Source organism: Bactrocera dorsalis, chromosome 1 (assembly GCF_023373825.1).
Source record: "Bactrocera dorsalis isolate Fly_Bdor chromosome 1, ASM2337382v1, whole genome shotgun sequence".
NCBI lineage: Eukaryota > Metazoa > Arthropoda > Insecta > Diptera > Tephritidae > Bactrocera > Bactrocera dorsalis.
Genome location: NC_064303.1, coordinates 74,717,348 through 74,741,645, shown reverse-complemented (window position 1 = coordinate 74,741,645; position 24,298 = coordinate 74,717,348). Strand labels below are relative to the sequence as shown.

Sequence of the window (24,298 nt, the reverse complement as noted above, 5' to 3'; positions counted from 1 at the left end):
TTCCTATTTTTAATCGAAGTTCAGCATCAATCAGGTATCAGGTCATCAAAAGGTAAAAAAAAAATTTTTAACACTTCAGACAAGTGTTTCCAGTTGTTATACTCTTCAGATACTAAGTTCGACGTTGAGCTACTATCAAATAGTCTACAACAAAAACAATAAACTCGATCCTTAGAAACGGAGTAACTTAACCAACGGCGCTGAATTGTTTCATTTCCAGATGTAGATGGCATATTCAGGTCTTCATTTTTTGTTGTGATATATTTATCTATATTCATGAACTTTTTTGTTCTCTGAAATTCCTTCTCTTTTTCTGCTTTCCGTTTTCTATATTCTGACCCAGATGGTTTCTTTTTTTTCTCAACGTTTTCAGACATTTTGTACTAATCATCTTTTGCAAATCAATAAAATCTGCAACAAATTAAACCTTTAGGTCCAATAATTTCTAAATATAGGTAAATACAATAAAATTTACAAATCAAACAACTTTAAACAGATTTAAATCGTATATTAGGTTTTTTATGCAAAAATAATTGAGTTCTTATTCGTTTTTTTTTTTCAAAAGACTTTGAACTTTTTTGTATGGAGCTTGGCATAGGCTAAAATTTTAAGTACCTGAAATGTCTTATTTTGGTGTACACATATGTAGGTGTACGTAAAACGTACGCCAATCGACAAATAATATACATACATAATTACAAACAACAAATATTTTTTGACAAGATGTCGTAAATGATATTTTTTCTGAGATATTTCAGTAGAAAATGTAAAATAAAATAATGTATTTTCTACAAAAAATTATAGGTATTGCAATTATAATAATCTATATATATATAAATGAAATGGTGTATAGTTGTAACGCTAAAACTCGAAAACGGCTGAACCAAATGAAATACTTCCTTTGGGGGATTTGTTTGTTATTACTACGCGCAGGTCATGTCTTAAAATCAGAATAAAATATTAAGGGGCGTGGTACCTCCCATATAAATTGAATTTTTCAAGTCGAATATCTTCAAAAGTGTTTAAGGTAGGAACATGAAAATTGGTACAGAGCTACAGGATAACAACACCACTCTCACCTATAAAACCGGGGGCTATCGAATAAGGGGGCGTGGTACCTCCCATACAAACAAAATTTTTTAAGCAAAATATCTGAAAGGGTTCAAGGTAGGGACCTGAAAATTGGTATAGACGTATATGGTATCAAAAGCCTGCTTACACATAAAAGAAGGGGTAATCGGAAAAGGGGGCGTGGCACCTCCCATACAAACTGAACTTTTCAAGGTGAATATCTTCAAAAGTGTTTAAGGTAGGAACATGAAAATTGGTATAGAGCTATAGGAAACAACACCATTCTCACCCATAAAGCTTGGCGTTATCGAAAAAGGGGACGTGGTACCTCCCTTACAATCTTTAATTATTTTGGTTGTTAATCCACCATATATTTATCTCATTATCCACCTAGCACGACATTTTGGTTGTTCTTGCTGCAGCGGTTATATGGTAATTTTGGTTGTGTTACGTGCTATTTTTGGTTTATGGAAATGGCAGTTTTATGAAACAAACACAAATTAAATTAAACGTCAATTTTGCTTTGCAATCGAACACGCAAAACTTAGAGGGCAATAAAAATGCGCCTTGCTTTACTGATATATTGATATATTTTGTTTTAAAAAGTGAGTTATTTAGTGAAAGTGATTTAGCGTGTTGGCGAATACCGATTTATGTACATTGGAATTTATCATTCAATTGATCTGCTTCCTTAGTTTAATTCATTCATTTTTGGAGTTTTCAAAGGTAAGTTATTGGTCCGTAAAACCTTATATGAACTTTATGCAAATGAATGATCATTTCCAATTAGATATTTGTTACGATGTCGAGAATCAGTACGTATGGTAACACTTCTCGGAGTTCCCAGGCCGCAAGGAGAACACGAAATAGCAGAGCACGTCAAAGGGAAAGTGTTATTGAGAGGGTATCACCACGAAATAGACTGCTGGAGAGTAGCACGCACCAGTTAGAAGATGTCAACCAAACATACAATCAGCAAGAACGATTGAGAAGAAGGGAAGTTCACAATCAGCAACAACGATCGAGAAGAAAGGAAGTTCGTGCTCGCCAAAGTGATGAAGTAAGATCACAACATGCGATTATTCGACGACAACAGCGACAACATCTTTCTTTTGTGAACTTTGAACGGGCAGGTTTTCGATATGATCCAAACATTCAATATAGCGCATCTGTTCAACTCGGTCAGATGTCAGTAGTTTGTCAATATTGCAATGCAGTCAAATTTAAAAATGAACCGTCGCCAGAATTGCTTCCACCACCACAGCCATTGTTCCAGCTGCTTTACGGTGAATCTCCTCACTCGAGCCATTTCTTAAAGCAAATTGTAAATGAACAAAACTACAATCCAACGTTTAAGATATTTTTGCCAAACAATATTCGACAGAAACTACAGAGCTTTCCTCCAATTATACACGTTCATGGGCAAATGTTTCATCTCGCTGGATCGCGGTTGCCGCATCCAGATCAAGAACACAAATATCTCCAAATTTACTTTCTGGGAGATTCACATGATGAAGTAAATCGGCGTTGTGCTGTCTTCAATACAACGAAAAGAGAAATAATCGAACAATTGCAGCAAATGTTACACGAACACAATGGCCTCATTAAACTGTTTACGATTTCGTTGGAACGTATGCCAACAGATGATCATATTATAATCATACAAGCGGACAAAAGGCCAACAGGGTCACATGAAAGACAATATAATGCACCTACAGTTAGCGAAATATCAGTTGTTGTTGTTGGAGAAAATTTGCAGTCGCGTGATATTGTTATCAAACGTAGAAATCAAAACGCACTAAAACGGATAAGTGAGACACATCGGTCTTACGACGCAATGCAATATCCGCTCATGTTCTGCCGTAGAGAAGACAGATATCACTTAAGATATAAGATGATAAGTCCGGTGAATGGTTAGTAAAAAAAAATTTTTGTTTGCTACTTCATATAGGTAATTTAAGCTTTTAGGTGACAAATAAAAAAGTCAGTTCAATGAAGTTTTACGCATATCGAATGATGATTCGCCAAAACTATGGCAACCATTTACTGAGATATGGACGGTTATTTCAACAGTATGCAGTTGACATGTATGTTAAAGTTGAGACAGAACGACTTAATTACATGCAATACAATCAGTCGAAGTTGCGATCTGAAGAGTATATTCACTTAAGAGATGCAATGAATGGTGATGCGGATATTACAAATATTGGTCGACTCTATATTTTGCCATCGACATACATTGGCAGTCCTAGACACATGCATGAGTACTCCCAGGATGCGATGACTTACGTGCGCAATTATGGACGGCCGGATTTGTTTGTTACATTAACTTGCAATCCAAAATGGCCAGACATTACGAATCTATTGCATCCCGGTCAATCACCAAGCGATCGCCACGATGTTACAGCACGCGTGTTTAAACAAAAACTCAGATGTTTGATGGACTTTATTACGAAACAACGTGTATATGGCACGGTTCGATGCTGAATGTACTCATTGGAGTGGCAGAATCGCGGTTTGCCCCACGCACACATTCTTCTTTGGATGGTGAAGAAAATTACACCTGACCAAATTGATGACATCATTTCCGCCGAAATTCCTGATGTTGAAATAGATCCGAAGAAAAGAAACGACTGGCGCGCGGTTGTTAACTCGGCTATAATCGCGTAAGCGGTGTCTACGCCAATTAAGAAGAAGAATAATGAAGCAAACTTAGCGTCGTTGTCGTCATTCCCTGTGACTCCATAACCTTCTGATGTCTGTTTAATTAACACAGGTGGTGGTAAAAATCCTTATTTTAATAATTTCCAATGACTACAACGTCTTACACCGCAACATGTAATAGTTTCACACTTAACTATTTGTAAAAAATATTGTGACTCACGTACATGATTATCTTACCAAGTAGCATTATTTTTCAACATCATAGCCTGTTCTGTATCCATTCCAGGTACACTTGGTGCAACACATTCAGCAACGACTGGAAAATTATCAATGACTAACTTGCTCCAAATGTCAGCCAACACATTGCCCTGGACTGATGGACGTCGCCGAGCCTCTTTCTCTCTCGATCTTTAACATTTTTTTCCATCGTGATCGAACTCAATCGCATTTAAGGTGAGTGCCGGGAAATTATTATTTTAGCAGAATTTATGTGGTCCTTCGAGCCGTACCGGACGGCACTAGTGGTGACAAAATAATTACGGTCACGCGTCAATAAAATAATCACGGTCACACGGTAACAAATTAATCACGGTTACAAAATTAAAAATAAACTAATTAAAACTAAACTAATTAGAAAAAGCGGGAATGAAAAAGTTAGCAAAAGAACAAAACGATGGTGACAAAAACCAAAAAAAAACCCGTTGGTGACAAAACTGGAAAAAACCGGTAGTGACAAAAGCGTTATAAAAACCAAAAAAAGCACCGGTAGTGGCAAAAATTTAGAATAAAAAAGAGAACTGTGAAAACTGTGAAAAAACCGATGGTGACAAAAGTTGGCAAAAACGAAAAAATTAAATATATAAAAAAATGCATGTACATATGCCTAACATATAAAACAGTAAACAAACATGCAAAAAAAAATCAATGTATATGTGTATGTAAAGTAAAAAATGATAATGGAGTGGCTGAAGTGACCAAAAACATAACAAAAAAATGCTTAAGTGTGAATAAGTGGGGTAAAAAAATTGTACTGTGAAAATAGAAGCACATAACATATTCAATAAAAGCATACTCAGTGCAGTGAAGTACTGTGAAAAATAACTCACAAACAGAAAACAAAGGCACAAGGAAACACAACAACAACCACCAGCACAACGTGCGGATACGGAGTCGCCAATCGACGAACCGCCTCCAACACTCGCCACATTCGAGAGATTCGGATCGACCACTTCCACGGCCATTTGACCGTCGGCGCCCTCTGACGCATCAATTTCCACGGTCGTTTGACCGTCAGTAGCCCTTGTCGCATCCACCGCAGCTTGGGGGCCATCAGCCCTGGCATCAGATGGAAGTACTTTCAGCACTACCATCTCAAAACCATAGCTTATGGCTCCCTTTGTTTGCTGAGAGGACCGATGGATTCCGTGTTTAGCATTATCAGCGCTTGCCGATACGGTTCATCAGTCCTCTCCAGCCTTAAAACTCTCCAGTCCTGCGTCGGAAGTGAGGGATTACAATATCTGAGGATTTCCTCAATCTCGCTCGGATTGGAAGGTTCGGCCGGCAGCCAAACGCGAGCCCTAGGACGAAGAGGAAGATCCCCTTTGGCCACGGCCTCCAGTCTGGCTCCCTTCCAGACCTCCCCCACCTCAGAGACTGCCTTCCTGTATAAGATGGCCAATCTCTCGTCAGCACAGCTTGTGAGCTTGTGCAGCCCCTGGTGCCAACCGGCACTCACACATTTCGGGGTTGGCCCCGGGTTTTCCTTGACCACCCTTAGGAACACCGATGAGATAGCCGCCGTTACCCTCTTCCATTTTTCATGGGAGATGGCTCCGTCCTCTCTACTACGGTCGAGCACCCCCAGTACTATGGCCCCAGCGCCTTTAGCGATTTCGCTAAAGGTTGGCGCCTTTCCTGTTCGCGGTTTCTTAACAAGGGAGATTTCTTCCTCGTGCGACCTCTGCCGCTTGATCGCCTGCTGGTTTCCGGTCCTGCCCTATCGTCCTCACTCAGCACTTTCTTGGCCCACTCAAGTGTACTAGCATGTTGCTCAGAAACCTGACCAACCTGTCACCGTAGCGTCCCACGGGGGGGAACGTACTCTGAGGCCTGCCAGGGTTTTAACGGGACGGAGGCAGTTGCGACAGTAGCCTGTCAGCCATTTCTGATGAGTGTCACCTCATCGTACTCAGGTGTCAGAATGCCGCCACCACCAGCCCAGGGTTCTACCAAATCCAATAAAAATTTTCTCAAAAACCAGTCCAAAGCCAAAGTCGTCCAGGTTGTTAGGCCGTGAAGGCCGCAGATCATTTAGCGTTACCCAGGATGCACCAACTTGGAGGCGACCTGGATAACATCCCAACTTTAATCTATGTATTAAAAAAAAAAAAAACTAGATGAAAACAGCTTATTTCAAATGAAATAAGAAGTTAATTTCATTCAATGAATTGCCTGATAAAGGGTTACCTTGATAGGGTAAATAATGCAATCAGTATTGCATTCATTATATTTAATAGAATTAAACTATTTCTGAAGGTATCAAAAACTTGTGTGCATCATACACCAAAATATATCTATTATTTTTATACATAAAAACATGTTAATTATAAAAAAACACTTCCTTAAATTAAATATTAATGTTAATTTCAATAAAAAGATAAGCTAATTAAGCTACTGGGTTCATACCCCATTTATAAAGGTTCTAATCCTTTTCTTTTTAATTTTTAATAATTCAGCAAAAATTATATTTTTTTATCTTAATAACAGGAACTTTAATTACCGTCTCATAAAATTCTTGACTAGGTGCCTGATTTATCGTTTATCCCCCTAATAAATAGTAACAACTTAACATCTACAGAAGCCTTATTAAAGTACTTTTTAACTCAAGCTATAGCCTCAGCAATACTACTGTTTGCTATTATAATGATGTATTTAAATATTCTTCTTATAGTAATTTAATATTCTTCTTATAGTAATTTAATAATTGTTTCATCATTACTATTAAAAAGAGGAGCAGCACCATTTAATTTTTAATTCCCCAATGTTATAGAAGGGCTTTCTTGAATAAATGTTCTTACTTTAATAACATGACAAAAAATTGCTCCTCTGATGTTAGTTTCTTACACAGCAAACAAAACACCTTTATTTTTATAGCAATTATTGCTTCAACTATTACGGGATCATTAGGCGGGCTTAATCAATCCTCTCTGCGAAAATTAATAGCCTTTTCATCAATCAACCACTTGGGGTGGATGCTAGCAGCTATACAAGCAAATGAGTCGATATGATGTATCTATTTTTCTTTTTATACAGCGTGGGCCCAAATAACTGTCGCACTTTTTGTATCCCTGTACATTTTTATCTTTCAGCTTAACCTTTATATTCAACAATTTTAAAATATTTCACATTAATCAATTGTTTAATTCATTCTTTATTGGATTGCCCCCATTTATCGGGTTCTTACCTAAATGATTAGTTATTCAATTATTAGTATTAAAAAGTCAATATATGATAATAACAATTATAATAGTTATAACACTAATCACCTTATTTTTTACTTGCGGTTATATTTCGCAGCATTTATATTTAATTATTATGAAAATAATTGAACTATTGATAATACCATTACTAATATTTCTTTTAAGCTAATATTAATTCTATCATTTATCTCTACATTTAGTCTAATTTTAGTTTCTATAATTTATATATTCTTACACATACAGTGTAAGGCTTTAGGTTAATTAAACTAATAGCCTTCAAAGCTATAAATATAAGTATAAATCTTTTAAGCATTAGTAAATGTATTACTCCTTTAGAATTGGAGTCTAATGTCATTATTGACTATAGAGCCAAATTTTAATATTAACTAAATTAAAAAGAATAAATTCTTATAAATAGATTTACAGTCTATCGCCCAAACTTCAGCCATTTAATCGCGACAATGACTATTTTCAACAAACCATAAAGATATTGGAACCTTATATTTTATCTTTGGAGCGTGAGCAGGAATAGTTGGGACATCCCTTAGAATCCTAGTTCGAGCTAAACTAGGGCATCCTGGGGCATTAATTGGAGACGATCAAATTTATAACGTAATTGTAACAGCCCATGCTTTCGTAATAATTTTCTTTATAGTTATGCCCATCATAATTGGTGGTTTCGGGAATTGACTTGTTCCTTTAATATTGGGAGCACCCGACATAACATTCCCACGAATAAATAATATAAAATTTTGATTACTACCCCCTTCCCTTACACTACTATTAGTATGAAATATAGTAAAAAACAGAGCTGGTACAGGTTGAACAGTTTATCCACCCCTATCATCTGTTATTGCCCACGGAGGAGCATCAGTTGATCCAGCTATTTTTTCACTTCACTTAGCTGGTATCTCCTCATTTCTAGGGGCCGTTAAGTTCATTACAACAGTACTTAATATACGATCAACAAGAATTTCATTTGACCGAATACCTCTTTTCGTTTGAGCAGTTGTATTACTCTCAACTACTACTCTACTACTCGCTCTACTACTTTTACTATCACTACCAGTTTTAGCAGGAGCTATTACTATATTATTAACAGATCGTTTGTCCACTGATACCCACTATTTACAGGACTAGTATTGAACCCTAAATGCAGTGCCGGTTTTAACACTACCAGCGCCCTGGGCGAGATTTCTACGGCGCCCTCCAACTGCAATTCAAACCCATTCGAAAAAAAGGGAAAACATTTAATGAAATAACCGTTTATTAAAAGAAATAATTATTTATTATAAAAATATCCATTTATTATAAAAACATTAACAAAATTTTACTTTTCTGGCCATTCTATCAGCGAACTCTTTTATAAGGTTGTCAAAGTCGATGTTTTCAGCAATTTCGTTTTCAATTGACAAAGTTGCTAAGTTTGTCAATCTAGATTGAGAAATTGTTGATCGAAGATAGGTTTTTATCAGCTTCAGCTTTGAAAAGCTCCGCTCCCCACTAGCAACCGTTACAGGTATAGTTAATAACATTCGCAATGCTATCCACACATTTGGATACAGTTCTTGTAAGTTGCAATCTTTGATGAAATTTAAAACAAAAATGGGAGTAACCACATTTTGATCAGGCAAAAAGGATATCAGACTTATAAGTTCATCACACAACATACAACCATCTATGTCTGATTTAGAGTCTACAGTTAATTTTAATTGGAGATCACTACAGAGCTTGACAAAGTCGGGTTTTTCTGGAATCTGTTTAATATTGTACAAAAAAGACCAAGATTCCGAGTACTCATTTAACTGTTCGAACCTTTCATTGACTAAAATTAATGTAGTATCCAAAAGACAGTTGAAAATTTCAACCTCAAATTTTTTTTTTCTGGAGAAGTTATAGGGTCATCGCGTGCAATTTCACTAGCTTGACGCTTAACACGTCGAATTCTTTTGTAGCTCGAATACAGGTTCAATTTCTAGTTCTTCGGCCAACACCTTCACAGTTAAAATAGCGCTTTTAAAGCCTGTATTTCTGTAGTCTTCCAAGAAATTGCAGCATTTTTTCAACATTTCGGTACATTTACTAAGATCCATATCTGTCGACTGTAGAGATTTAGTTACAATATTTATTTGATAAAGTATGTCATACCAAACAACCAATGAAACTATGAAGCTGAAATCTTTTAGCTGTTCGGCCAGAGTAGTAGCCTCATGAGACACTTGAACATCAGTTTTCTGAGTTTCAAGAGCCAAAGTAATCAAAGCATCATGGATAGTACTAATTTGATAACGGACTGCTTTAAAACTACTTATTCTTGCTTCCCAACGTGTGTCACTGATCTTTTTTTATAGTATATAGTCCCAAGTGATCGGTTAGAATTTTCCATCGATGAACAGAAGCTGAAAACAATATGAACAACCTCTGAAGTACCCCAAACAAAGTGACTGATCCTACGGATGACTTAGCGGCATCGCATAGTACTAGATTGTAGCTATGACAGCCACACGGCACATAAACAGCTAAGGGGTTTATGCTGAGAATTCTCCTTTGAACCCCAACATTTTTACCTTTCATATTCGCCCCGTTGTCATAACCCTGACCCCTGCAATCGTTCAATTCTAGTCAGTATTTATTTAAAACATTAATAATAACTTCAGTCAGTCTTTCACAAGTTGATTTATTGACAGGTATAAATTCCAAGAAATGCTCTTTTACTGATATTTTTTCATTATCGTCTGATAAATCAACAAATCGTAATGTCAGCGAAAGTTGTTCTACATGACTAATGTCTGGAGTACAGTCAGCTATAATAGAATAATATTTTGATTTCTTTGTGTGTAATATGATTTCTCTTCACTTTTTCACCCATCAGCTCTATTAATTAATTTTGAATGTCTTTTCCACAGTAGTGGTCTGAAATATCACCCTTCATAGCTAATCGCAAGTGCTCCTGCATGACTAGATCAAATTTGGCTAGTAGTTGTACTAAGCCTAATAACTTTCCGTTATTTGGCGTATATAGTTTGTCGGAAGTACCTCTGAACGCCATATTGTTTTCGGCTAAATAAAGTGTGATATGCATCAATCTAGACAAAACATTATTCCATTTTCCTTTCTAATCAAGTGTTGCTTTTGGCAGTCTATTGTTTTTCCTATTTTTAATCGAAGTTCAGCATCAATCAGGTATCAGGTCATCAAAAGGTAAAAAAAAAATTTTTAACACTTCAGACAAGTGTTTCCAGTTGTTATACTCTTCAGATACTAAGTTCGACGTTGAGCTACTATCAAATAGTCTACAACAAAAACAATAAACTCGATCCTTAGAAACGGAGTAACTTAACCAACGGCGCTGAATTGTTTCATTTCCAGATGTAGATGGCATATTCAGGTCTTCATTTTTTGTTGTGATATATTTATCTATATTCATGAACTTTTTTGTTCTCTGAAATTCCTTCTCTTTTTCTGCTTTCCGTTTTCTATATTCTGACCCAGATGGTTTCTTTTTTTTCTCAACGTTTTCAGACATTTTGTACTAATCATCTTTTGCAAATCAATAAAATCTGCAACAAATTAAACCTTTAGGTCCAATAATTTCTAAATATAGGTAAATACAATAAAATTTACAAATCAAACAACTTTAAACAGATTTAAATCGTATATTAGGTTTTTATGCAAAAATAATTGAGTTCTTATTCGTTTTTTTTTTTCAAAAGACTTTGAACTTTTTTGTATGGAGCTTGGCATAGGCTAAAATTTTAAGTACCTGAAATGTCTTATTTTGGTGTACACATATGTAGGTGTACGTAAAACGTACGCCAATCGACAAATAATATACAGACATAATTACAAACAACAAATATTTTTTGACAAGATGTCGTAAATGATATTTTTTCTGAGATATTTCAGTAGAAAATGTAAAATAAAATAATGTATTTTCTACAAAAAATTATAGGTATTGCAATTATAATAATCTATATATATATATAAATGAAATGGTGTATAGTTGTAACGCTAAAACTCGAAAACGGCTGAACCAAATGAAATACTTCCTTTGGGGGATTTGTTTGTTATTACTACGCGCAGGTTATGTCTTAAAATCAGAATAAAGTATTAAGGGGCGTGGTACCTCCCATACAAATTGAATTTTTCAAGTCGAATATCTTCAAAAGTGTTTAAGGTAGGAACATGAAAATTGGTACAGAGCTACAGGATAACAACTCCACTCTCACCTATAAAACCGGGGGCTATCGAATAAGGGGGCGTGGTACATCCCATACAAACAAAATTTTTTAAGCAAAATATCTGAAAGGGTTCAAGGTAGGGACCTGAAAATTGGTATAGACGTATATGGTATCAAAAGCCTTCTTACACATAAAACAAGGGGTAATCGGAAAAGGGGGCGTGGCACCTCCCATACAAACTGAACTTTTCAAGGTGAATATCTTCAAAAGTGTTTAAGGTAGGAACATGAAAATTGGTATAGAGCTATAGGAAACAACACCATTCTCACCCATAAAGCTTGGCGTTATCGAAAAAGGGGACGTGGTACCTCCCTTACAATCTTTAATTATTTTGGTTGTTAATCCACCATATATTTATCTCATTATCCACCTAGCACGACATTTTGGTTGTTCTTGCTGCAGCGGTTATATGGTAATTTTGGTTGTGTTACGTGCTATTTTTGGTTTATGGAAATGGCAGTTTTATGAAACAAACACAAATTAAATTAAACGTCAATTTTGCTTTGCAATCGAACACGCAAAACTTAGAGGGCAATAAAAATGCGCCTTGCTTTACTGATATATTGATATATTTTGTTTTAAAAAGTGAGTTATTTAGTGAAAGTGATTTAGCGTGTTGGCGAATACCGATTTATGTACATTGGAATTTATCATTCAATTGATCTGCTTCCTTAGTTTAATTCATTCATTTTTGGAGTTTTCAAAGGTAAGTTATTGGTCCGTAAAACCTTATATGAACTTTATGCAAATGAATGATCATTTCCAATTAGATATTTGTTACGATGTCAAGAATCAGTACGTATGGGTAAGGAGAACACGAAATAGCAGAGCACGTCAAAGGGAAAGTGTTATTGAGAGGGTATCACCACGAAATAGACTGCTGGAGAGTAGCACGCACCAGTTAGAAGATGTCAACCAAACATACAATCAGCAAGAACGATTGAGAAGAAGGGAAGTTCACAATCAGCAACAACGATCGAGAAGAAAGGAAGTTCGTGCTCGCCAAAGTGATGAAGTAAGATCACAACATGCGATTATTCGACGACAACAGCGGCAACATCTTTCTTTTGTGAACTTTGAACGGGCAGGTTTTCGATATGATCCAATCATTCAATATAGCGCATCTGTTCAAATCTGTCAGATGTCAGTAGTTTGTCAATATTGCAATGCAGTCAAATTTAAAAATGAACCGTCGCCAGAATTGCTTCCACCACCACAGCCATTGTTCCAGCTGCTTTACGGTGAATCTCCTCACTCGAGCCATTTCTTAAAGCTAATTGTAAATGAACAAAACTACAATCCAACGTTTAAGATATTTTTGCCAAACAATATTCGACAGAAACTACAGAGCTTTCCTCCAATTATACACGTTCATGGGCAAATGTTTCATCTCGCTGGATCGCGGTTGCCGCATCCAGATCAAGAACACAAATATCTCCAAATTTACTTTCTGGGAGATTCACATGATGAAGTAAATCGGCGTTGTGCTGTCTTCAATACAACGAAAAGAGAAATAATCGAACAATTGCAGCAAATGTTACACGAACACAATGGCCTCATTAAACTGTTTACGATTTCGTTGGAACGTATGCCAACAGATGATCATATTATAATCATACAAGCGGACAAAAGGCCAACAGGGTCACATGAAAGACAATATAATGCACCTACAGTTAGCGAAATATCAGTTGTTGTTGTTGGAGAAAATTTGCAGTCGCGTGATATTGTTATCAAACGTAGAAATCAAAACGCACTAAAACGGATAAGTGAGACACATCGGTCTTACGACGCAATGCAATATCCGCTCATGTTCTGCCGTAGAGAAGACAGATATCACTTAAGATATAAGATGATAAGTCCGGTGAATGGTTAGTAAAAAAAAATTTCTGTTTGCTACTTCATATAGGTAATTTAAGCTTTTAGGTGACAAATAAAAAAGTCAGTTCAATGAAGTTTTACGCATATCGAATGATGATTCGCCAAAACTATGGCAACCATTTACTGAGATATGGACGGTTATTTCAACAGTATGCAGTTGACATGTATGTTAAAGTTGAGACTGAATGACTTAATTACATGAAATACAATCAGTCGAAGTTGCGATCTGAAGAGTATATTCACTAAGAGATGCAATGAATGGTGATGCGGTTATTACAAATATTGGTCGACTCTATATTTTGCCATCGACATACATTGGCAGTCCTAGACACATGCATGAGTACTCCCAGGATGCGATGACTTACGTGCGCAATTATGGACGGCCGGATTTGTTTGTTACATTAACTTGCAATCCAAAATGGCCAGACATTACGAATCTATTGCATCCCGGTCAATCACCAAGCGATCGCCACGATGTTACAGCACGCGTGTTTAAACAAAAACTCAGATGTTTGATGGACTTTATTACGAAACAACGTGTATATGGCACGGTTCGATGCTGAATGTACTCATTGGAGTGGCAGAATCGCGGTTTGCCCCACGCACACATTCTTCTTTGGATGGTGAAGAAAATTACACCTGACCAAATTGATGACATCATTTCCGCCGAAATTCCTGATGTTGAAATAGATCCGAAGAAAAGAAACGACTGGCGCGCGGTTGTTAACTCGACTATAATCGCGTAAGCGGTGTCTACGCCAATTAAGAAGAAGAATAATGGAGCAAACTTAGCGTCGTTGTCGTCATTCCCTGTGACTCCATAACCTTCTGATGTCTGTTTAATTAACACAGGTGGTGGTAAAAATCCTTATTTTAATAATTTCCAATGACTACAACGTCTTACACCGCAACATGTAATAGTTTCACACTTAACTATTTGTAAAAAATATTGTGACTCACGTACATGATTATCTTACCAAGTAGCATTATTTTTCAACATCATAGCCTGTTCTGTATCCATTCCAGGTACACTTGGTGCAACACATTCAGCAACGACTGGAAAATTATCAATGACTAACTTGCTCCAAATGTCAGCCAACACATTGCCCTGGACTGATGGACGTCGCCGAGCCTCTTTCTCTCTCGATCTTTAACATTTTTTTCCATCGTGATCGAACTCAATCGCATTTAAGGTGAGTGCCGGGAAATTATTATTTTAGCAGAATTTATGTGGTCCTTCGAGCCGTACCGGACGGCACTAGTGGTGACAAAATAATTACGGTCACGCGTCAATAAAATAATCACGGTCACACGGTAACAAATTAATCACGGTTACAAAATTAAAAATAAACTAATTAAAACTAAACTAATTAGAAAAAAACGGGAATGAAAAAGTTAGCAAAAGAACAAAACGATGGTGACAAAAACCAAAAAAAAACCCGTTGGTGACAAAACTGGAAAAACCGGTAGTGACAAAAGCGTTATAAAAACCAAAAAAAGCACCGGTAGTGGCAAAAATTTAGAATAAAAAAGAGAACTGTGAAAACTGTGAAAAAACCGATGGTGATAAAAGTTGGCAAAAACGAAAAAATTAAATATATAAAAAAATGCATGTACATATCATAACATATAAAACAGTAAACAAACATGCAAAAAAAAATCAATGTATATGTGTATGTAAAGTAAAAAATGATAATGGAGTGGCTGAAGTGACCAAAAACATAACAAAAAAATGCTTAAGTGTGAATAAGTGGGGTAAAAAAATTGTACTGTGAAAATAGAAGCACATAACATATTCAATAAAAGCATACTCAGTGCAGTGAAGTACTGTGAAAAATAACTCACAAACAGAAAACAAAGGCACAAGGAAACACAACAACAACCACCAGCACAACGTGCGGATACGGAGTCGCCAATCGACGAACCGCCTCCAACACTCGCCACATTCGAGAGATTCGGATCGACCACTTCCACGGCCATTTGACCGTCGGCGCCCTCTGACGCATCAATTTCCACGGTCGTTTGACGGTCAGTAGCCCTTGTCGCATCCACCGCAGCTTGGGGGCCATCAGCCCTGGCATCAGATGGAAGTACTTTCAGCACTACCATCTCAAAACCATAGCTTATGGCTCCCTTTGTTTGCTGAGAGGACCGATGGATTCCGTGTTTAGCATTATCAGCGCTTGCCGATACGGTTCATCAGTCCTCTCCAGCCTTAAAACTCTCCAGTCCTGCGTCGGAAGTGAGGGATTACAATATCTGAGGATTTCCTCAATCTCGCTCGGATTGGAAGGTTCGGCCGGCAGCCAAACGCGAGCCCTAGGACGAAGAGGAAGATCCCCTTTGGCCACGGCCTCCAGTCTGGCTCCCTTCCAGACCTCCCCCACCTCAGAGACTGCCTTCCTGTATAAGATGGCCAATCTCTCGTCAGCACAGCTTGTGAGCTTGTGCAGCCCCTGGTGCCAACCGGCACTCACACATTTCGGGGTTGGCCCCGGGTTTTCCTTGACCACCCTTAGGAACACCGATGAGATAGCCGCCGTTACCCTCTTCCATTTTTCATGGGAGATGGCTCCGTCCTCTCTACTACGGTCGAGCACCCCCAGTACTATGGCCCCAGCGCCTTTAGCGATTTCGCTAAAGGTTGGCGCCTTTCCTGTTCGCGGTTTCTTAACAAGGGAGATTTCTCCCTCGTGCGACCTCTGCCGCTTGATCGCCGGTTCTGTCCTGCTGGTTTCCGGTCCTGCCCTATCGTCCTCACTCAGCACTTTCTTGGCCCACTCAAGTGTACTAGCATGTTGCTCAGAAACCTGACCGACATGCTGTCACCGTAGCGTCCCACGGGGGGGAACGTACTCTGAGGCCTGCCAGGGTTTTAACGGGACGGAGGCAGTTGCGACAGTAGCCTGTCAGCCATTTCTGATGAGTGTCACCTCATCGTACTCAGGTGTCAGAATGCCGCCACCACCAGCCCAGGGTTCTACCAAATCCAATAAAAATTTTCTCAAAAACCAGTCCAAAGCCAAAGTCGTCCAGGTTGTTAGGCCGTGAAGGCCGCAGATCATTTAGCGTTACCCAGGATGCACCAACTTGGAGGCGACCTGGATAACATCCCAACTTTAATCTATGTATTAAAAAAAAAAAAACTAGATGAAAACAGCTTATTTCAAATGAAATAAGAAGTTAATTTCATTCAATGAATTGCCTGATAAAGGGTTACCTTGATAGGGTAAATAATGCAATCAGTATTGCATTCATTATATTTAATAGAATTAAACTATTTCTGAAAGTATCAAAAACTTGTGTGCATCATACACCAAAATATGTCTATTATTTTTATACATAAAAACATGTTAATTATAAAAAAACACTTCCTTAAATTAAATATTAATGTTAATTTCAATAAAAAGATAAGCTAATTAAGCTACTGGGTTCATACCCCATTTATAAAGGTTCTAATCCTTTTCTTTTTAATTTTTAATAATTCAGCAAAAATTATATTTTTTTATCTTAATAACAGGAACTTTAATTACCGTCTCATAAAATTCTTGACTAGGTGCCTGATTTATCGTTTATCCCCCTAATAAATAGTAACAACTTAACATCTACAGAAGCCTTATTAAAGTACTTTTTAACTCAAGCTATAGCCTCAGCAATACTACTGTTTGCTATTATAATGATGTATTTAAATATTCTTCTTATAGTAATTTAATATTCTTCTTATAGTAATTTAATAATTGTTTCATCATTACTATTAAAAAGAGGAGCAGCACCATTTAATTTTTAATTCCCCAATGTTATAGAAGGGCTTTCTTGAATAAATGCTCTTACTTTAATAACATGACAAAAAATTGCTCCTCTGATGTTAATTTCTTACACAGCAAACAAAACACCTTTATTTTTATAGCAATTATTGCTTCAACTATTACGGGATCATTAGGCGGGCTTAATCAATCCTCTCTGCGAAAATTAATAGCCTTTTCATCAATCAACCACTTGGGGTGGATGCTAGCAGCTATACAAGCAAATGAGTCGATATGATGTATCTATTTTTCTTTTTATACAGCGTGGGCCCAAATAACTGTCGCACTTTTTCGAAGCAACGTTGTGTTTGCGTAAGTGTACAGAATTTTGTCACCGTTATATTTTTGTGTTCCTTATTTTATTGTGAAATTAATTGAGTACTTTTTTGACCTGATCAGTAGTTCTTAAAATTTGTGAGTGATGGAATCAAAAAGAGACTTAGTGCAAAAATTACATTTGCAAGGCAAAGCGACAGGCGAAATTGTTAAATTGCTGAAAGACATTGATGTAAACCGGCGATTTGTTTAACGCACTGTGGCTCGATTTAAGAGAACTGCAAGTGTTAAAATATCCAAAAAATCTGGACGAAAAAGAAGTATAAGAACACCTGAGCTGGTGATGAATGTGCGTGAAAGATAAGGCGAAATTGTGCTAGATCAGCTCGAAATCTAGCCAAAGAGCTGAAGGTGAGCCGGAAAACCATCCGAAATGTTTTAAAAGAGGACTTGGGACATAAACCTTACAAAAGGAAGAGTATTCATGGCCTTACGGAGCGTCAGAAGAAAATGCGACGGGAAAGAAATGGTTTATTGCTTCAGCGGCATGCAAGTGCAATATTGTGTTCACTGATGAAAAACTATTCATATTGCAAAAAAGTCACAATCCCCAGAATGATCGCGTGTATGCAACAAGTATGCAGGATATCCCAACGGATCCGTTGGATTTCAGTATATGGGGGTACATGCTTGACAAATTAAAAAATTTGAAAAACATAAGATTAGATCAATTCAAGCGTCTTTTAATCAAAATTTGGCACGAAATTCCAGATGAAGTGGTGCATGCAATAGTTTTCAGAAACGTTTGAAGCTGGCAAAAAAAATCAAAGGTGAACGATTTGAACTTAAGCAGTCCTAATGTAAGCCAACAGTCTTTATAATAAATAAAATTGTTTAATTGCTCAAAATATCAAAAAATAAACTTTTTCTACAAAAAATAAAACGCGACAGTTATTTGGGCCCACCCTGTACATTTTTATCTTTCAGCTTAACCTTTATATTCAACAATTTTAAAATATTCCACATTAATCAATTGTTTAATTCATTCTTTATTGGATTGCCCCCATTTATCGGGTTCTTACCTAAATGATTAGTTATTCAATTATTAGTATTAAAAAGTCAATATATGATAATAACAATTATAATAGTTATAACACTAATCACCTTATTTTTTACTTGCGGTTATATTTCGCAGCATTTATATTTAATTATTATGAAAATAATTGAACTATTGATAATACCATTACTAATATTTCTTTTAAGCTAATATTAATTCTATCATTTATCTCTACATTTAGTCTAATTTTAGTTTCTATAATTTATATATTCTTACACATACAGTGTAAGGCTTTAGGTTAATTAAACTAATAGCCTTCAAAGCTATAAATATAAGTATAAATCTTTTAAGCATTAGTAAATGTATTACTCCTTTAGAATTTTCTAGAACTTCTAATGTCATTATTGACTATAGAGCCAAATTTTAATATTAACTAAATTAAAAAGAATAAATTCTTATAAATAGATTTACAGTCTATCGCCCAAACTTCAGCCATTTAATCGCGACAATGACTATTTTCAACAAACCATAAAGATATTGGAACCTTATATTTTATCTTTGGAGCGTGAGCAGGAATAGTTGGGACATCCCTTAGAATCCTAGTTCGAGCTAAACTAGGGCATCCTGGGGCATTAATTGGAGACGATCAAATTTATAACGTAATTGTAACAGCCCATGCTTTCGTAATAATTTTCTTTATAGTTATGCCCATCATAATTGGTGGTTTCGGGAATTGACTTGTTCCTTTAATATTGGGAGCACCCGACATAACATTCCCACGAATAAATAATATAAAATTTTGATTACTACCCCCTTCCCTTACACTACTATTAGTATGAAATATAGTAAAAAACAGAGCTGGTACAGGTTGAACAGTTTATCCACCCCTATCATCTGTTATTGCCCACGGAGGAGCATCAGTTGATCCAGCTATTTTTTCACTTCACTTAGCTGGTATCTCCTCATTTCTAGGGGCCGTTAAGTTCATTACAACAGTACTTAATGTACGATCAACAAGAATTTCATTTGACCGAATACCTCTTTTCGTTTGAGCAGTTGTATTACTCTCAACTACTACTCTACTACTCGCTCTACTACTTTTACTATCACTACCAGTTTTAGCAGGAGCTATTACTATATTATTAACAGATCGTTTGTCCACTGATACCCACTATTTACAGGACTAGTATTGAACCCTAAATGCAGTGCCGGTTTTAACACTACCAGCGCCCTGGGCGAGATTTCTACGGCGCCCTCCAACTGCAATTCAAACCCATTCGAAAAAAAGGGAAAACATTTAATGAAATAACCGTTTATTAAAAGAAATAATTATTTATTATAAAAAATAACCATTTATTATAAAAACATTAACAAAATTTTACTTTTCTGGCCATTCTATCAGCGAACTCTTTTATAAGGTTGTCAAAGTCGATGTTTTCAGCAATTTCGTTTTCAATTGACAAAGTTGCTAAGTTTGTCAATCTAGATTGAGAAATTGTTGATCGAAGATAGGTTTTTATCAGCTTCAGCTTTGAAAAGCTCCGCTCCCCACTAGCAACCGTTACAGGTATAGTTAATAACATTCGCAATGCTATCCACACATTTGGATACAGTTCTTGTAAGTTGCAATCTTTGATGAAATTTAAAACAAAAATGGGAGTAACCACATTTTGATCAGGCAAAAAGGATATCAGACTTATAAGTTCATCACACAACATACAACCATCTATGTCTGATTTAGAGTCTACAGTTAATTTTAATTGGAGATCACTACAGAGCTTGACAAAGTCGGGTTTTTCTGGAATCTGTTTAATATTGTACAAAAAAGACCAAGATTCCGAGTACTCATTTAACTGTTCGAACCTTTCATTGACTAAAATTAATGTAGTATCCAAAAGACAGTTGAAAATTTCAACCTCAAATTTTTTTTTTCTGGAGAAGTTATAGGGTCATCGCGTGCAATTTCACTAGCTTGACGCTTAACACGTCGAATTCTTTTGTAGCTCGAATACAGGTTCAATTTCTAGTTCTTCGGCCAACACCTTCACAGTTAAAATAGCGCTTTTAAAGCCTGTATTTCTGTAGTCTTCCAAGAAATTGCAGCATTTTTTCAACATTTCGGTACATTTACTAAGATCCATATCTGTCGACTGTAGAGATTTAGTTACAATATTTATTTGATAAAGTATGTCATACCAAACAACCAATGAAACTATGAAGCTGAAATCTTTTAGCTGTTCGGCCAGAGTAGTAGCCTCATGAGACACTTGAACATCAGTTTTCTGAGTTTCAAGAGCCAAAGTAATCAAAGCATCATGGATAGTACTAATTTGATAACGGACTGCTTTAAAACTACTTATTCTTGCTTCCCAACGTGTGTCACTGATCTTTTTTTATAGTATATAGTCCCAAGTGATCGGTTAGAATTTTCCATCGATGAACAGAAGCTGAAAACAATATGAACAACCTCTGAAGTACCCCAAACAAAGTGACTGATCCTACGGATGACTTAGCGGCATCGCATAGTACTAGATTGTAGCTATGACAGCCACACGGCACATAAACAGCTAAGGGGTTTATGCTGAGAATTCTCCTTTGAACCCCAACATTTTTACCTTTCATATTCGCCCCGTTGTCATAACCCTGACCCCTGCAATCGTTCAATTCTAGTCAGTATTTATTTAAAACATTAATAATAACTTCAGTCAGTCTTTCACAAGTTGATTTATTGACAGGTATAAATTCCAAGAAATGCTCTTTTACTGATATTTTTTCATTATCGTCTGATAAATCAACAAATCGTAATGTCAGCGAAAGTTGTTCTACATGACTAATGTCTGGAGTACAGTCAGCTATAATAGAATAATATTTTGATTTCTTTGTGTGTAATATGATTTCTCTTCACTTTTTCACCCATCAGCTCTATTAATTAATTTTGAATGTCTTTTCCACAGTAGTGGTCTGAAATATCATCCTTCATAGCTAATCGCAAGTGCTCCTGCATGACTAGATCAAATTTGGCTAGTAGTTGTACTAAGCCTAATAACTTTCCGTTATTTGGCGTATATAGTTTGTCGGAAGTACCTCTGAACGCCATATTGTTTTCGGCTAAATAAAGTGTGATATGCATCAATCTAGACAAAACATTATTCCATTTTCCTTTCTAATCAAGTGTTGCTTTTGGCAGTCTATTGTTTTTCCTATTTTTAATCGAAGTTCAGCATCAATCAGGTATCAGGTCATCAAAAGGTAAAAAAAAAATTTTTAACACTTCAGACAAGTGTTTCCAGTTGTTATACTCTTCAGATACTAAGTTCGACGTTGAGCTACTATCAAATAGTCTACAACAAAAACAATAAACTCGATCCTTAGAAACGGAGTAACTTAACCAACGGCGCTGAATTGTTTCATTTCCAGATGTAGATGGCATATTCAGGTCTTCATTTTTTGTTGTGATATATTTATCTATATTCATGAACTTTTTTGTTCTCTGAAATTCCTTCTCTTTTTCTGCTTTCCGTTTTCTATATTCTGACCCAGATGGTTTCTTTTTTTTCTCAACGTTTTCAGACATTTTGTACTAATCATCTTTTGCAAATCAATAAAATCTGCAACAAATTAAACCTTTAGGTCCAATAATTTCTAAATATAGGTAAATACAATAAAATTTACAAATCAAACAACTTTAAACAGATTTAAATCGTATATTAGGTTTTTTATGCAAAAATAATTGAGTTCTTATTCGTTTTTTTTTTTCAAAAGACTTTGAACTTTTTTGTATGGAGCTTGGCATAGGCTAAAATTTTAAGTACCTGAAATGTCTTATTTTGGTGTACACATATGTAGGTGTACGTAAAACGTACGCCAATCGACAAATAATATACATACATAATTACAAACAACAAATATTTTTTGACAAGATGTCGTAAATGATATTTTTTCTGAGATATTTCAGTAGAAAATGTAAAATAAAATAATGTATTTTCTACAAAAAATTATAGGTATTGCAATTATAATAATCTATATATATATATAAATGAAATGGTGTATAGTTGTAACGCTAAAACTCGAAAACGGCTGAACCAAATGAAATACTTCCTTTGGGGGATTTGTTTGTTATTACTACGCGCAGGTTATGTCTTAAAATCAGAATAAAGTATTAAGGGGCGTGGTACCTCCCATACAAATTGAATTTTTCAAGTCGAATATCTTCAAAAGTGTTTAAGGTAGGAACATGAAAATTGGTACAGAGCTACAGGATAACAACACCACTCTCACCTATAAAACCGGGGGCTATCGAATAAGGGGGCGTGGTACCTCCCATACAAACAAAATTTTTTAAGCAAAATATCTGAAAGGGTTCAAGGTAGGGACCTGAAAATTGGTATAGACGTATATGGTATCAAAAGCCTTCTTACACATAAAACAAGGGGTAATCGGAAAAGGGGGCGTGGCACCTCCCATACAAACTGAACTTTTCAAGGTGAATATCTTCAAAAGTGTTTAAGGTAGGAACATGAAAATTGGTATAGAGCTATAGGAAACAACACCATTCTCACCCATAAAGCTTGGCGTTATCGAAAAAGGGGACGTGGTACCTCCCTTACAATCTTTAATTATTTTGGTTGTTAATCCACCATATATTTATCTCATTATCCACCTAGCACGACATTTTGGTTGTTCTTGCTGCAGCGGTTATATGGTAATTTTGGTTGTGTTACGTGCTATTTTTGGTTTATGGAAATGGCAGTTTTATGAAACAAACACAAATTAAATTAAACGTCAATTTTGCTTTGCAATCGAACACGCAAAACTTAGAGGGCAATAAAAATGCGCCTTGCTTTACTGATATATTGATATATTTTGTTTTAAAAAGTGAGTTATTTAGTGAAAGTGATTTAGCGTGTTGGCGAATACCGATTTATGTACATTGGAATTTATCATTCAATTGATCTGCTTCCTTAGTTTAATTCATTCATTTTTGGAGTTTTCAAAGGTAAGTTATTGGTCCGTAAAACCTTATATGAACTTTATGCAAATGAATGATCATTTCCAATTAGATATTTGTTACGATGTCAAGAATCAGTACGTATGGTAACACTTCTCGGAGTTCCAAGGCCGCAAGGAGAACACGAAATAGCAGAGCACGTCAAAGGGAAAGTGTTATTGAGAGGGTATCACCACGAAATAGACTGCTGGAGAGTAGCACGCACCAGTTAGAAGATGTCAACCAAACATACAATCAGCAAGAACGATTGAGAAGAAGGGAAGTTCACAATCAGCAACAACAATCGAGAAGAAAGGAAGTTCGTGCTCGCCAAAGTGATGAAGTAAGATCACAACATGCGATTATTCGACGACAACAGCGGCAACATCTTTCTTTTGTGAACTTTGAACGGGCAGGTTTTCGATATGATCCAAACATTCAATATAGCGCATCTGTTCAAATCGGTCAGATGTCAGTAGTTTGTCAATATTGCAATGCAGTCAAATTTAAAAATGAACCGTCGCCAGAATTGCTTCCACCACCACAGCCATTGTTCCAGCTGCTTTACGGTGAATCTCCTCACTCGAGCCATTTCTTAAAGCTAATTGTAAATGAACAAAACTACAATCCAACGTTTAAGATATTTTTGCCAAACAATATTCGACAGAAACTACAGAGCTTTCCTCCAATTATACACGTTCATGGGCAAATGTTTCATCTCGCTGGATCGCGGTTGCCGCATCCAGATCAAGAACACAAATATCTCCAAATTTACTTTCTGGGAGATTCACATGATGAAGTAAATCGGCGTTGTGCTGTCTTCAATACAACGAAAAGAG

At 36.3% G+C, this 24,298-nt stretch overlaps 4 pseudogenes; 2 read left to right on the top strand and 2 right to left on the bottom strand.

Annotated features, from left to right (window-relative positions):
* Positions 1-6,497: 6,497 nt before the first annotated feature.
* Positions 6,498-7,749, top strand: LOC125778015 (NADH-ubiquinone oxidoreductase chain 2-like; annotated as a pseudogene).
* Positions 7,750-8,532: 783 nt separating this feature from the next.
* Positions 8,533-10,733, bottom strand: LOC125777053 (52 kDa repressor of the inhibitor of the protein kinase-like; annotated as a pseudogene).
* A 5,015-nt stretch (positions 10,734-15,748) lies between these two features.
* On the top strand, positions 15,749-18,774 carry LOC109579872 (NADH-ubiquinone oxidoreductase chain 2-like; annotated as a pseudogene).
* A 747-nt stretch (positions 18,775-19,521) lies between these two features.
* LOC125776882 (52 kDa repressor of the inhibitor of the protein kinase-like) lies at positions 19,522-21,368 on the bottom strand (annotated as a pseudogene).
* Positions 21,369-24,298: the final 2,930 nt, after the last annotated feature.